Genomic DNA, 16,325 nt, shown 5'->3' on the forward strand with positions numbered 1-16,325 from the left:
CAACCCACTTCCCACACCGAACGGGGAGACCATTGTGTGTATGAGGCTCATCTTTAAGAACCAGTTTCCCATAGACAAAGTACATTCAAGTCCAATTAGGGAAAGCCATTCAGGGCCCTAATTCCCTTACAGTGAATCTGCCTGATCCTTCTAACACATGCTACTTATTGTTCCCTGGGAAGGATCGGGAGTGTGGGGGGTGGGAGGGTGTGCGTGTGTGTGGGGATCATAGGGGTAAAAGAGAGGGTGAGAAAAAAAAAAAAAAAGAGACACTGACCCGGATTTCAGAAATATGGTAATGATGAGGATAATGAATGCAATGGGACAATGAAACAGGACACACACATAGACAGACAGACAGCAACAGGGTGCTCTCTCACTCAATCTTACACACACACACACACACACACACACACACATTAGCAAAGGCTCGAAAAGAACAGCCTCACTCATCACAAATAGGATTAACCAAGATTCATTTTTATTAAGCAATGTAATGTCTGCACAGTTTCTCCCACTGAGAAATATGCTGGATTAAGTGGGATTATGACTCAATTAAAACTAAATTTGACTATAAACCATTATTTGTATGCAACATGAATAATACGCAGCCATCATTTCTTAAAGGCCAACTCTGTAGATATGTGCTTCTTACTGTCAATAAAACCCATAAGTTGCTCTCACTATCAATTACTGTCTGAGCGACACACACACACACACACACACACACACACACACACACACACACACACACACACACACACACACACACACACACAATTTAGTTTTATTTTAATATCACATGCTTCCTAAACACTAACTAAAACATGCAATATATATGGACTCATCCACATCTTCATATAGGTCCTGAAAAATCGGCACCTTTTCAGAAGAGTTTGCATGTTGGAGGAGATGAGCCTTTCCCAAAATAACTGTATTTGTCGCATAAGATTGAAGTTTCCCAGCTGGAGTTAGAAAAAGAGTATCGCAGACAAGGAGAATTTGTTTGTCATAAGCAAAATTGCATCCTTACAATTTTTATTGGAACCCGACCGATATTTGGTGATTTAAAAATCCGATATATCGGTCGATATTTTTTTTCCTTTCAGACGCACAAAACAGATTTCCCTAACATTTGTTATGTATACTTATTATTTACAAGTCCTTACTGGGACAAGATGACAGCGCTGTTTAAAAATAATTTTGTTTTGATATTACAACAAGTCAGGTGTTACTCGTTCCAGCCGTGCCTGAGCCAGTCAATGTGACGCTGGAGAGTGCCCTCTAGCTGACAAACTATGCAATGTCAGCGCTGATAAAATGGTTGAAGGGTGTTTCTCCCGTCTCTTATTTTATTTTAAAATATTCATTTATTGGCCATTGTGAATGCCGATATGATATATCGGCAAATAGGGGCAGATATATCAGTCTGGCTTTAAAAGACGTCCAGCCCATTTTCACTCAGTAACTAACTCTCTAAAGCAGTTTGCTGTTCCTGAGGAAGACTTCGATTCTCTCCACATTGCATAAGGGACATCAAAGAATAATGTATGCAGGACTTATATCTCAATGTAATACTACTTACTGTAAGATTGTCTTCTTCTCTTTTCAAAAAGCCTCATGTTTAGCTCTTACACCTCGGCTCTGTTGGGCAGTGACAGTGACACAATAAAATGTCCCTAAACCAAAACCGACAAATTCTTACATAAATGTTTCCACTGCATTAATTCCCACTGTTTGGGGTTCTGACTTCAGTTGATGCTGAACTACTCTATCTTCTGATCCAAGTGGTGGGACGAAAGCCTGCAAACATCTCCTAATCTAAATCCATGTTTGTTGAGACTGAAGAGATTAAATGGATATCTGTTTGAAGCTAAACCGACCGATTGGAGTGTAGATTAATTTTAAAAGCTAATATCAAACTCAAAAAGACAAACTCATGACCCAAAGGGATGCATTAACTCATTAGTTCTAATTTATTCATTTTCCAAAATTAAACCCCAAAGCCAGATTTTTCCTGGCCACATAAATATTGAGGATATCACTCAGATAATTGAAAATATAAGTTAAGCTGATTATAGAATATTATGGATGTCAGCAGATAGCGGGTTTAAACCGTCCCTTCTTGTATGTTTGTTCAAAATACATTATCTTTGCTTTATCTGGCTTCACTAAACCTGAGCGCTACAATCAGGATAAGCTGTGTCATGATGGGGATTTTCAGGTCTGCAAGTAAAGCAAAGTTTACTGTGCTTGTTGCCATTGGATGACCAACGGACACGGTCAGGTTGAGCTGCACTTTTCTGACAAAAAAAAAGAACAAAAGCAACACAACTGCTGCAGCCAGAGCCGGCAAAGAATGCAGACGTGTTAAGGCGTAAGTCATAACCCCTTGTTAGGGCACAAGTACATTTGACTGCATTTACAATTGTGTATTCTTATGTGTTGCAGGGTATTCACTGCACGTTTACCCTGGTGTAGTTAAACAGCTCTGTAAAAACATCATTTACATACGTTGGTCGGCTTACTTGCAAATCTTGTGAGATCATCAAGCACTTAAATTGGTCTACAAAGAAAAGCAGTTTACTTAGCACCAGATCTACATCACTATCACAAACCTATAGCTGCAAAACACTTTGAGAGGACCTCTCACAATCCACCCACTGAGCTCCCCTGGATTTCTACAAATAGCAATTCCATTATCAGAAGTGGATGGTCAGTGCGCTGCCATGGAGCAGTACAGGTGTGCAGCACAAGTCACAGTGGCAACGTCCCCTCCTAAAATACAAACCCTTATTATGACACTTTAAACCCAGAGTTAAACCCGAAGGCTCACGCTAAACGTGACTTGTAATACAGGCCTCTGCCCAGTCACCTGTCACCTATCAGCATGATGCATTTGAGCCCTGGTTCTTCAGCCACTGCAGGGATATAAATATAGAGTTCTTGCAGGAAGAAGGGACTGCACTCTGTATAAGCTTTAGTATAAATGATTATAATATGGTGCTCCCACACAAGACTGCTTGGGTGGCACGCTCAGGTATATTCCAGGCAGCTAAATTATATCAGATGACTCCTTTTATTTGTATTTTTTCAAGAATCTGTGAGAACACCACCATCCATGATGATGAATCGTGCACACTTCCCCTGCTCTTATTGTGAACGTTCAGAGAGATCTGTCTTGAGCTACGAGTTCACAGTTTGCTGTTGCTGGCGAGGCAGCTGATGATATTTCCCTGTTACCGATTTCCTGCAATGTAATTGGAAAGTAAAATGTTTCCAGAGAATAACCCCCTCCTTTCGTGCACCCACACGCACCCCATCGCTACCCTGCTACTACGGCAAAAAGAATCCAATTCTGCAATTAGAAAATTGTTGTAAAATTACAAAAATTACAGTATCGCTTATCTGATGCATGTTCTGATGACGTGTTCAGGCTCATCAGTGACAGAATATCTTGGAGAGATTATAAACTTTGAAATGATGTTTGTTTGCTGAGCTATTGTTGATAAAATCTTTTTTTCTTTGCTAATATTTTCACAATAAAGGTAGGCCACATCGTCTAATCTGATCTAGGTTAATGACAAATCACAATCTCACACACTGGGAGCAGGTAGGCTTAGCAACCTTGTGTTTGCCTAGCAACCTGGTGTCCCGGCGACCCTTGTTGCCATGGCAGCCAATGAGGATGTGGCACTGCACAAGGAAGTGGTCACCGCAGATATGAGCCAAAGGCCAGCTGGTGTGTGTGTATTTGTGTGTGTGTGTGTGGTTGCTCATTTGAATACAGCGTCCTGAATCTGTCGAGGAGCCGTATGCTCCTTTGCAAAACACGTAGCAGCCCGTAAACACAAAACAATCAGCGTCTTTGTGTTAAAGCTGTTGTTCTGTTATCCTGTCATGCGTTTCATTTCGCTCTCCCCTCCCCTCTGTCGTTTTCTCAAAACCGTCCAACGTGCGCACACACACTTTCTACCTTCTACTTTTTCTTGCCATCACTTTTCTTTCAGGACTTTCATGATTTACTTTCCCATTTCTACTTTTTTTCACTCCATTACTTCCTTTCACATCCCGTCAAATGTCAGATGAACGCATCAGCGCAGTGATGATTTCCGTGTGTTTAAAGAAAAGTTCAGCTTCTCATTTTGTGTTAGTGAGAGTGAGAGTGAAAGCGTCAGTGTATATGCATGTGTTGTGGGTGGCAGGGAGATAAAATGAGTGTTAGCGGGGGTGGGGTGGGGGCTCTTACAATATGTGTGTGTGAGAGGGAAAGTGGGCGTTAGCACCCCTCCTTCCAACCCCAGGCCGATTAAGGCCAGAAACTCTAATTATGCTACAAAGACGTGACAGACTGGAGCACCCATCTGCGCTCTAGGGTCTCACCACACAAACACACACACACACACAGTCACATATGCAGTGTAATAGTGCAATATAACTGGATATCGTCAGACAACAAAAATGTACAAAAGTCACAAAAATACACCAGCGTGATTTTGGATGCTGGACTCTAAGGATGCCATTGAATTCCCAACATTTAGATCCATATTTGACCTTACAGCAACTGCAACGTTTCCCATCGCTCTTGTTCTTTTTTCTGGCTTTGTCTCCTAACCACTGCATGCATGCACCTTGAGGACTTCACCTTGACAATTCAGAAACGCATCCCTGAACTTTTATTTCTATAGCTTTGAGCAACTTAGACAAAATCTCAAGCACACAAACCAGATTTTTACTAAAAAAAAAATGCTAATAATTTCTGTAAAATGTAAAAATTATAGAGAGCAGCGACGGAGGTTCATTAAAGAGAACAAAAGAAGAGTGAGGGAAAGGGTCTTACCTTGACGTCAGAGAAGTACATTTTGAGCATGTTGGACGAGGGGTAGCGGGTGTAGAAGAACATCAGCTTGGCCTTCTTCAGGTGGTTTGGAGACAGTCCCTCCTGAATCTGAGTAATAACAGGTCAAGGAACCAGTAAGCAGTTTTTTTTAAAAACAAACCTTGGAGGGACACCATCACAGTCCACATTATGCTTGTCTAAGTTTGCCAAATCTGTCGTGTGGGAATTACCACAAAAGTCACACTCGTTACATGCTGCAAATATGGTGCTGAAACACCTCCAGCTGATCAGCATACAACCTAAATACAGTTAACATCCACTTCAATTTAGACACAGCTTCTTCTGGAACATAAAGGAGCATGTTTAGGTCCAATGCAAAATGAGTTCAGTGGCAATATTAATATAAATTGGCAAGCTGAGCCCAGATAGATATATTTGAGCATGTATACATGTATAATTTGTGTGTTTTTATCTGAGTTTATAAGGAATGCGCTGCTCACTTGTTCATTCTTTTGCACATCCTCCCACCTGAAGCCTGAAAGCCTTCAGTGCGTATGCCTGGTGAACGGCTTCATTTCACTAATGAGGAGCAATTTTCAAAATTTCACCCTCCTCCTTCCAGCTGAGGAGGTTTCTGTAACTGCAGAGTGACTAATGCCAGAAGGGATGATTTGCTTTTTTTAAAAAAGAAAAAAAAAAACATTTGTGAGAAAAAGCTCATTGGCGCAATGTGACAAAGGAGTCGCTAGTTTAAATCCAGAAGCCAACTGTCGGGTGGTCTGCGACAAGTCAAACCCACTTCTGCGGTGGGTGTGGAGCAAATCAACACAAGCACCTGCTGGCTTTTGATCAAATCCCAGCATCTCGCAGACTCTGCCTATCCAACTGTCTCAACAGCGAAAATAATAATTGTGCAGGCCCTGGTTGTAGGGGCGCCAAGAGTATCTGAGTGTCCAACCGTGTGTGTGCGTGCGCGTGCGTGTGTGTGTACGCGTGACAACAGCTGTGCCCCACCACGCTGCCATTTCCCCACCACATTAACAGCCCTATAATCTATCAGAGAAGATGAGGCAATCAATGGAACCCCCTGCAAGGTCAATTAGCACACAGAGAAACACACACACATGCACACATAAAGACAACCCCAGGGGCCCTATATGGCCGGAAAGAGGGAGAGGCTAGCATCAGCAATCAGGAGTGAAAAGTGTTAAAAAAAAAAAAAAAAAAAAAAAAAAGAGCAGCTTTGGGACAAGAGATTTAACTCTGTCAGCTTTTTGCCATTTGTTGTATTGCATCTACCTGTCAACCTTCAACAGCCACAAAACACTCGACCTAAAAGCCATCCTGACTACACGCTACTAATTAACATGACCCAACAACACAGATGAAAAGGCCTCTCAGTATCAGAAGCTAGAGGTGAGCCTCGCCGTCATCCATCATTCATTTAGCAGCAGATCCGTCCGCTCACCGGACAACAACACCATCGCTCGGTTAACATTCATACCAACCTGTCACTATTTGTGCGCCTTTAGGTCAGCTAATGCATTGTGTTTAGGTCTGTTGCAGCCTGTCTTATTTTCTGTGGACACAGACACACACACACACACACACACACACACACACCATTAAACACACCAACGTGACTCAGAGTAAACAGCGTGAAGCAATATCATAATGAATAAATGGCAAGTGATGTGTGTGTTTGTCTGCGTGTAACATTAGCTAAAGTGAGTCACTGAATAAACAGCCGGTGATGTTCTTTTTCTTTCACTGCTCTTCTTCCTTCTTTCCTATCCATGTGTGTGTGTGTGTGTGTGTGTGTGTGTGTATCCACCACTTCTGTTAAGGGACTGAGAGTACTTTGCGTGGGGCTCACTGTATCAGGTGTAACTTGACCTTGTTACCAGGTGTATGTGTGTTATGGTGTGTGAATGGGGGGATTGGGAGGAGAAAAGATTGAGGAGGGAATAAATTCATAAATGAATGGAGGACATCTGCTCAGCTCTGCACAAAGCTTTAAAGACACACACAGACCTGAGTGTGTGTGCATGTGTGCACGGGGAGCCTTTAAGGTGAGCTGTTGCTATCAGTGCAAAGACAAGTCTTTCTTAAGGCCTTAAAGCTGCCAACAATACAGTCGCCATGTTGTCCCTGCCATGCAAATCATGCACAGTGTGCTCTTGATACTGGAGACAGAAAAAAGGAAAACGCTGAGAAGGATCACAAGGTACAGGGTAGGAAATAACGCCCAAATCAACTTTACACATTTTTTGTTTTACTTTGGCTCGTGGTGCAGATTACAGCTCAGCCCAGGGCAGGATGATAGTAATGCTTATGTCCTATCATGCATGGGTAAATGCACTCTTTCTTCTGCACGATGCAGGCGATGCAGTCGATGGATGTTGTTCAGTAGAAAGAAAACACTGCTTGCTATTACACTGCTCATGACCAGATTTGTGGATTAATTTTTTTTCCAGTAACCAGGTCATGACTTGCAGATGTTGCTGCTGAGAGTTTCAGATTTATTTTTGAACCATTATATTAAAGTAAGATCTCCAAAACAATCTAGAGAGACAAATGGTGCTACAGGAATATATATGTACATTTGATTTGAGGGTGAAACCAGAAATATGAAGTCTAGTATACGATACATTCATACCAGACGGGGGAAAAAAAAGTGTGGATCTGCTGCTCGTGTGTGTGTGTGTGTGTGTGTGTGTGTGCGCTTCAGCAAATTTACACAGTAAATGTTGTAATTAGTTGTTAATTTTATGCACACATGTATATTTTTTCCCTTAATGAAGTTTAATTGTTTGAGTTTAATCCTCACATATCAAAAATTCATCTCAGGTCCTAAAATTGTTCTATATTTATTTACACGATGACTTTATGACAAGCTGCTGTATGATGTGTTTTATGAACTGTTACTGTATGTATGTGTATGTTTGACAAACACACGCTCATGATCTTATTTCTCTTTCCCTGTTTTACTCAAAGCAACAGCTTGTGAGACTAATCCCGAGATAAATGCCGTCTCCGCTTGCTCAAATTTGAAATGATGCATTTCTTATAAAAGTGAATGGTTTAAAGGGGGGTGCTTGGGGGGGCGTGCAGGGTTTGAAGGGTGGTGCTCAGTATCTTTGAAATACTAATGTCCAGTTTCAAAGATTTCTCTTTTTTCTCTGCCAAATGAATGGGAGAGCATTTTGGAATGAAACGGCTCACCGGGATCAAGAGACGTGTCAAATATTTCTCTCCCTCGCTCTCTTTTTTTTTCCCTGAATTAAAGCGACATCTAAATTGGCTTTGAAGATGACACTGTGATCAAATCCTCATTGCAGCTGCAAGGAGTTCCCATTTGTCAGGTTCAAAGTCTTATTTTTCTTTTCACTTTGTTGTTCAAACGTGTGTTTTTCGTGCACCCTAACCCCCACCCCCCCAGCTTGCATGCATGCATGTGTGAGTCAGAGTGTGTGTGCACAGTGGCCGGGAGAAGCCCTCTCCATATGAAAGGTTAGCAACAAGAAGATAAACAGCTACCTGCAAACACCTGTCCACATGCACACGCCGTGAAAGATGGTGTGTCTGTGTGTGTGTGTGTGTGTGTGTGTGATGCGACTGGAAGCAAAACACACACGCAGCTGTCGAGCAACTGAGGCTGAAGGCCAACAAATGAAAGTGAGTGGGAGTGTCCCAAAACAACCTGCTCAAAATCATAAAAAGGAAACTAAAGTGTACATTTGAGACATTACACTTCTCTTTATGTGTGCCCACAAGCCCGAAGCACACACATTTAGAAAGTGTCTGTCAGTGAGGCCGAGCATTTGCCTGTTCCCCTCTCGTGCTCTTTGAAATATGATTAGCTTTGAGCTCCTATGTACGAGGTCTTACCTACCCCGCACGCACACACAAGCGCTGAAACACACAGAGACAAAGTGAAATATGATTTGCTTTGAGCGTTTATGTACAAAGTCTTTGTGATGAAAGAGAACCTAACAGCACAATAGTGTCTCAGACATTGGCAACACTGAGTGTGTGCGTGTGTGCGTGTTGAAGAGGGAGCTCACGAGCCTTTCTCAGCACCTTTAAACACCCAAACCTGCTGCATAGACTTAAAAGAGCTTTGAGAGAGCAGCGTGCGACCTGTTTAATCTTCCCCCTCTTGCAAGACCGGGCGCGCCCGTTTCATCTTCCCCACTCAGTGAGGAAACAAGAGGCTTAGACCGGGAACCAATTAATGCAGATTAATTGATATTAAAGAATTTATGGGACTATTGCCTCCTGCTGCTGCTGTTTCTAACATGTCTCAGTGTTTGACAGTGTTGACTGAAAATGTGATTCATGTGGGAAAAAGAAATAAGATCAAATGCAAAAAAAAAGAAAAAAGAAAAACTCATCATTGTTCTCATCCCATCTTTGTTTTTCTACCTGTGAGGCCCCTCATTTCCTTTGTGCACTGCAGTGTGGGACCGTAGCGTCCACCAGCAGCACACTCAAAAGTCTAAGTGTTGCTATTAAAAGTTTTGAGTAGGCAGAATGATGCCAATTTTAATGCGCAAAACCAGGCTACAGTTCATACCTGGTGCAGAATTGGGATACGTGACAATTTAAAGTTTCCAACTCTAACCTAACCCAAAGAATGAAGTATAATATTGTGTTTTAAAGCATTTGCAAATGTCACACAACACAAGCATTCGCACAAACACTAAACCTTTCAGCAACAAGGATACGGTGCTGCCTGAGTAGGGCGAGATGTCAGACATGTCTTGCAGGTCCCCGCACTCAGACTTGATGAGGGATAGCGACAGACCCTCTGGGCCATGTTGGCTTGGGGAACTCTGCCTGTGGTGATGGTGACCAAGATGGCCTCCTCCGAGAGATGCCATTTTGGTTCTGAGGCTGGTTTCCCGAGTTATGTCCATGGAATCGGGAGAGGACCGGTGGTGGTCCTTGGGCCCCGGAGGGTAGCCACCTCCACCCCCATGTGGCCCCAGGGGGCTCTGAAAGGGGTAGCCCATGAGGGGAAGAGGGAAGGGGTGGCGAAATGATGGGGGGCTAAACCCAAGCGAAGCTGTGAGGGGAGTTGGGTGGAGAGAGGGATGGTGAGGAGGAGGAGGAGGAGGAGGAAGAGAGGGATCAGTGTTCTCTGCTCCACCTCCTCCACCACTCTTGCGCACCACCAGTGGCAGTGCCTCTGTTTGGTCATTGGGCGTGGGCACACCACTTAGTCTGCCACTCAAACCACCGAATGAGTCCAGTGGGCTCGGGACGATCACGTCCCCAAAGCAGTGCAGCCTCTGGTTGGAAGAGTGGTAGTTAGGAGTGGGACTGCCATCGCCATTCAGACTGAGGGCCAAAGCGCCACCACCGAATCGAGAGTCAGGGGTGAGGGAGGGCATGGGGCCAAACGGCGGGGGGACAGGAAGAGGATGAGTTAGAGGAAGAGGAAGGTGCGGCTGGTGTGCTGCTGTGGCAGCCATGATGGTGATTAATGGCCTGTTTAGGTGAAGAGAAGCCTTTGACAACAGTGTCGACAACCTGTGACACGGCACAGTTCAGCTCCTGCTTCAGAGTCTCAGCTAACTGCCTCCCTCCTCCTCCTCCCCCTCCCCCTGCTGCCCCTCTCCTCTTCATCACCCTTCCTCCGTTCCTCTCCTCGTCCTCCCTGCTGTCCACATCCTCCTCCATTTCTCCATCTATCAAGGCCTGTTCTCGGAGGAGGGCCCGTGCCCGGTCCAGGAACAGACCTGGGTCCAGCTCAGACAGGTCGTCGTGGCCGTGCCGCCCCCTCTCTCTGTGCCTCTCCTCCAGGCCGTCAGAGCGGATGCTGTCCTCGGACAAGTTGCCGTCCTCCTCTCTTTCTCCACCTCGGTCAGGCTCACCGTTCTCCCCATTTTCTTCCTCCTCCTCTGTTTCTGAGTCGTAGATCTGGTAGAACTTTTCTTGAAGCTGCCGCAGCTGTTTCTGAACACAGGAGAGAGAATGCTAAGAAGGACCTCTTCACCTGATACCATAAATATTCTTTTAAAATCATCTGATATGTGTATTTGCTTTTTACATAAAGTAACCAAATTTCTGCATTATCTGTTTTAGCAACAAACATCATGACCCTGTTTCTAATGTCCCCAACTACCAACCTGCATATCTTCCAGTTGTAGTTTGAGCTGCCTTCTTTCTTCCTGTCTCTGCTCCTGCCTGGAACACACCAGCTGGGTGAAGCTGTGCTGCTGTTGTGGCAGGCGCTGCTTTCTCTTATTCTCCCTGTAGACTTCCCCAACACCGACCACGCCGCCCCGCGAACCGGGAGAGCTCAGGAGAGAAGAAGGGCACTCGCTCCGGCTGTGGCTGCTGGTGCTGTGGCTATTGCCATCTCCTCTGTTGTCATTACTGCTGCTGCTGTTGTTGCTGCTGTTCTCATTTTCGCGGTTGCTTTCTTGGTTGTGGTCGCCGGCGTTGGGTCGTACCAGCGGAGAGTGGCTCATGCCGCGGATGATGTTTTCCACACGGGCACGCTTGGCACGAAGGTGCTCGTCAGACAGCCGGTCCAAGTCAAAGGAAGAGAGGGAGAGGGGCTGAGAGGGAGTGTGGGAGTTGAGGCTTGTAGGGGGCGGTGGCCGCCCGAAGGAGGAGGACGAAGACGGAGGGGGTAGAGGAGGCCCAGGAGAGAGGCAGTCAGACGGGCTGTCTCGGTCACGGGAGGAGTTGCTGCAGGCGTCCTCGGCCTGGATCTCTGAACCTCCACTGGACAGAGCTCCGCTCCCCTGTGATGAAGGACAGGAGCACTGACTTAATAACAATGAATATATTAAATGAATAATTTAATGGATCAACGAAGGAGAACTTGGTTGATTGGAAAGGTAAAAAGAGAGAGAGATTCAGTGAAATGATGTCTAAATGGTGAAATGTGTTTATTATTACAACTGAAATTGTCTAGTGATTAATTGGTTTGCCTTTTATCTTCTACTTCCTGTTTGTGTGTGTCTGTGTACCTGGAAACCTGAGTCACTCCCTCCGTTCTTTCCCATGTTACTTTTTAAGAGCTGAGAGATGATCGTAGCGCCGGGGAAAGGCATTATGGCGTCTTCGTACGAGTTTGCCCTCTTCAACAACTTCCTCAGAACATTCGACTTCTCGCCATCACCGTTGGTAGCCCCGTGGCTGTGACTGACCAGCGAGCAGTCGCCGTCCTGATCGGGGCCGTGGGATTGGTTCATTCTGTCAAGCAGGGTCTCCCTGGCGCGGGCGAATATCGCACTACCCACAGTCCTTTTCACCCCGATGTCAACACGTCGGCGCTTGGTCTGTCTTGTTAGGAGGGTGGTGCTGTCATGATCAGGCATCACGCAGGGCAGCTAAGCAGACATGACCAGGGGTCCTTGCAGACACGCACAGGATCAGAGGAGTTACCTGATCAACAGCAAACACAAGGAAACACCTTTTACTGGCAGCTAATGAAAGATTTGATCTTAGTTATCTAGCTCAAGTTTTGCAGTCCGCTTGTTGAAATTGGTAATTATATTTAAAGACACTTATTTTTGTGATAAAAAAAAATGTTGCCATTATCATTAAAAAGTTACATTTTTAATTAGAACAATAACAACAAATAATATCAAATTTACCACCTTTTATAGACAGGTAATAAAACAGGAATATTTTAGGAAAAACAAACAAAAACTTGTCTCTCCTGTCTTTTGAAGTATCAGAGCACGCTATAATTAACAGAATAAAAAGAATTTTGAGGAAGCGCCGTCTTACCGATCTAACACTTCTTTCAAAACACAAAAACAGGACACAGTTACATTTCTTGACCAAAAGCCAAGGGAACCACTGCGAGAAACAACACACCCTTTAAAATAGTTCAAGGAGATATTCCCGCAGAGAAGTAACACCTGCCTGTAATAACCAAAATAATTTCCCATTTCCTCTTCATCTCTTGAGGGCTAACCTTGATTTCTGCATCTTGTGAGGAGCTGTGAAGAATTGACAAGCCCTCTCTTATTGTCAGAGGGAATCCACTCCACTGTGAAGAAAAATAAATCAGTTTTTCTCACCTTATGATCTTCCTGTTTTTTTGGGCTTCTTTGTGATTTGAAAGAAATACATTTTTATCACATATTTTCCAAAGGCTGTGAATTTTGGTGTTTGTGAACTTTGGGTATTTTATTTTGACAAAAAAAAAAAAAAAAGTTGGTATCTAACAAATGGGGCTTTAACAAATGCTCTGTTCACTAAATTTTTTAAAACAAGGTTTCTTATGCTGCAAAGTGCAAAGTAGCTCATCTATCAGAGGTTAAATGCAAAGAGGGACGTGTTTTATTGGCACTGACAGGTTAAGTTTCTCTGCTGAAGCTTTTGAAACACCCTAAGCTGTGACTGCCTGTGCAATAGGTTGCTTTCATTCCCAGAGAACTGTCACCTTATAGGCTAAACCATGTGAAAGGAGATGCATACGAGTGCAAGCCACAAACCTTTAAAATCATGCACAAAAAATAATCAGCAAAAATTCATTTTGGCCATTTTCAGACAGGTGCAAATTGTTTGCACTTGTGCTTTCACGCTCATGCACGCAGACAGTGTGTTCCATGTTACATGTTTGCATCTGTTTTGCAAGGGATTTCAGTTTGTAGACTAGGGAAATAATTCACAAATTAAGAGCTGCTTGCTTACAACAACACTTCTGCAGCACAGTAGCCAGAAGTGGGTAGGTTTTCAGGCCTGTTTGCAAAATACATCCAAACACTACAGCAGAAAGGATTTAAAAAAAAAAAAAAAAAAAAGGACAAAACCCACACACACACACACACACACACACACACACACACACACACACACACACACACACACACACACACACACACACACACACACACACAGAGAAACAAGATGCTTTTGCATCAGTCAACACCAAGCGATCAAAGCAGACACTGTTGTGTTCCTGCAGGGCCATTACCAAATGAGAATGGTTAGTTTGAATATGACTCCGAGTTGTGCTGCTGTAAACGAGAGGTGTTCAGAAAAAACACAGTGCCGGGCAGTGACCCAGATATACATACACACACGCGCGCACACATACTGACCATGCATGCATACACACATTGCTCTGTGTTTGCATTATTGGTTCTTCAGCATTACTCTGGGCAGAGGTCTGTCACACACACACAGACAGTGCAGGTAGAGGGACACAAACAGTTTGCATTAGTGAGGTCCAAAGAGCTTGATAACCTATTTTGAAATGTGCATCTTAGGTCAAATTGAGAGTGTATCGGTGTAAAAACAGAAACTGCTTCAATAAAACACAAAACAACAGAACACAGGAGCAACTGCAACTCTTCCAAATCAGCGTAACCCTCAGAAATACGTAATAAGTACAAAAAATGATTTTTTTTTTTTTTTATAGATGAATTTAATGTAAGCTGGGTGAACTGTTTGCATTGGTGCTTCAATGAGCTTCTGTTAAAGGTGGACACTGAAAGGAGATGTGAGAGTGTGTGCGTGTGTGTGGTTTATGCATCAAAACTGAAACTTTTGTTTTAATCTGAAATTGAGGGGCAGGAATAACTTGCTCTGTAATTGAGAACTGAAATGGGAAGTTGGTGATTATTACGTGTAAATGTCATATTTCAATTCACAAGGGAATAGAAGCGTGAGGCGACTGGTGGGTAAATTAAGAACGTGTTAAAGCCAACTTAAAACTATTAAAATACTTTTGTCTTCAAATTTAAAGGAGGAAAATCACTTTTAAAAATAATTTGTGGACGTGCAAGTTCTTTGTAATAGTGCTAAGTCATAAATACTTAAAAAAAATACTGCACTTTTTTCATTCTCAGATGAGTTCAACATATGGAAAGCTTAAAAGTGAAGGGGGTCACCGCTTGTTGCTGCAGCTCGCCGTGTGCGCTCTGAGCGGAAAGCAAAGCCGTTCAGAGATTGAGCGAAAACAGCCTCTGGACGACAGTTAAAGAGAGATGTTTGTCATATTCCAAACAACAATTAGTCTACGATAATGACACGACAGCCCAGCTGCAACAGGAGCCGTCGACCGTCACAGGCTGCGAGCGTTTCAGCTCGACGCGCCGCTTGTTCCCCTAGTTTAAAGTTTGTAAAGGATTTTGGAAGTGGAAACTGATGAAGGGGGGAGAAAGAAGTAAACGCGCCCGTGTTTGTCTCTGATCCACTGTCAGATCGCTTCATTTACTTTAATTGCAAAACTGACAACAAGAAACTGTATAAAAAAAAAAAAAATTAATCTGTCCATCAAACTGCCAGAAAAAGCGAAAGAAGGGAAGGTGCGCGCACGAACTGACAAAAAACGAAATAAAAGCAGGGCACTGAGCGAAGTGATTTTAAATTTAAAACAAACTTTTGTCTGTGATTTTCAGTCCACGCAGCCTCCTCCTCGCAGCCAGGCTATCTGGCGTCCGTCTGAGCAGAAGCAGATTGGAAAACACTCCAAGATTAAACTAAACCATCTGGATCTGAGATGTATAGCAAAGATGAGCCGCGTCCATGAACTGGACACAGTGTAAGTTAAGTTGCACCGCAAACGTACAATGCACTCGGACCATTCACACCCACGAGTGGTTCTAATAACCGTAATAAATATTAATAATAAGTGTCCGTACTTACTTCGCTCTCGAGTGTTTCTCCAAGTCGGTCCGTCGAAGAAAGGGCGAACACAAGAGACAGATCCGCACTCGCTGTTGAGATCAATGCCGTAATTTACTACGGCAAAGTGGAGACGTATGCACAGCGTGCATGCGCGCGGGCGTGAGTGTGTGTGCGGGAGGGAGAGGGAGACAGTGAGAGACGCTCATAGAGACGCGTGCGTGTGATCGAGAGCAATACGAGAGATGCAGAGAAAGAGAGGGAGCGAGTCGGCTCGTGTGCGCCGCTCTCCTCCCGGGATGGGAAGTGTTTAGTATCGAGCGCACCCGGTCCGTCCGACACTCTCGGCTTGTCGCGAATCCAGCTTTCTCCCTCCGACCGACGGCAAGACTCTCAGTAAAGAAACAAGAAGAGACGCACATGAAGGATACGTGAAGACGCTGCGTCACCGGCCTCAGAGTGAGGTAATGGCTCCACCTGACCAATAAGGAAGAGGAGCCGGGGACGGTGGATTTTATTTATAAGGAGCCCCCGATAACAGCGCGCTCCCAGAGCGGATAAGGGGAGAGAGGAGAAAGGAGCAGAGGAGAATGCGGAGGGTAAACTGAAAGTCAGTTTCACCAATCTTTCTCGTTCGTAAAGCTGCAAAAGTCTTTGTAGAATAAATTTATACTTAAACTAAGTCTTTTCTAAGGGACATCATATGTCTCATACTTTTATTTTATTAAAAGGAGTTAATAACAGAGTTCTTGATAATCAGTTTAACAGGGAAAACTATTAAATTAAACGTGCTCCTCCTGATTTGCCATTCAATAAAAAACTGTTTAAATAGCTAATTTTTCTGCATGCATTTGGTGTTTGCGCTGCATGTTCTCAGCTG

General features: G+C 43.9%; 1 pseudogene; it reads right to left on the minus strand.

Moving 5' to 3' along the window:
- The window catches only part of LOC115790871 (prospero homeobox protein 1-like), a 39,014-nt pseudogene extending 23,154 nt beyond the window's left edge, over positions 1–15,860 (minus strand).
- Between the last annotated feature and the right edge of the window lie 465 nt (positions 15,861–16,325).

The sequence above is a fragment of the Archocentrus centrarchus genome, chromosome 2 (assembly GCF_007364275.1).
Source record: "Archocentrus centrarchus isolate MPI-CPG fArcCen1 chromosome 2, fArcCen1, whole genome shotgun sequence".
Taxonomy (NCBI): domain Eukaryota; kingdom Metazoa; phylum Chordata; class Actinopteri; order Cichliformes; family Cichlidae; genus Archocentrus; species Archocentrus centrarchus.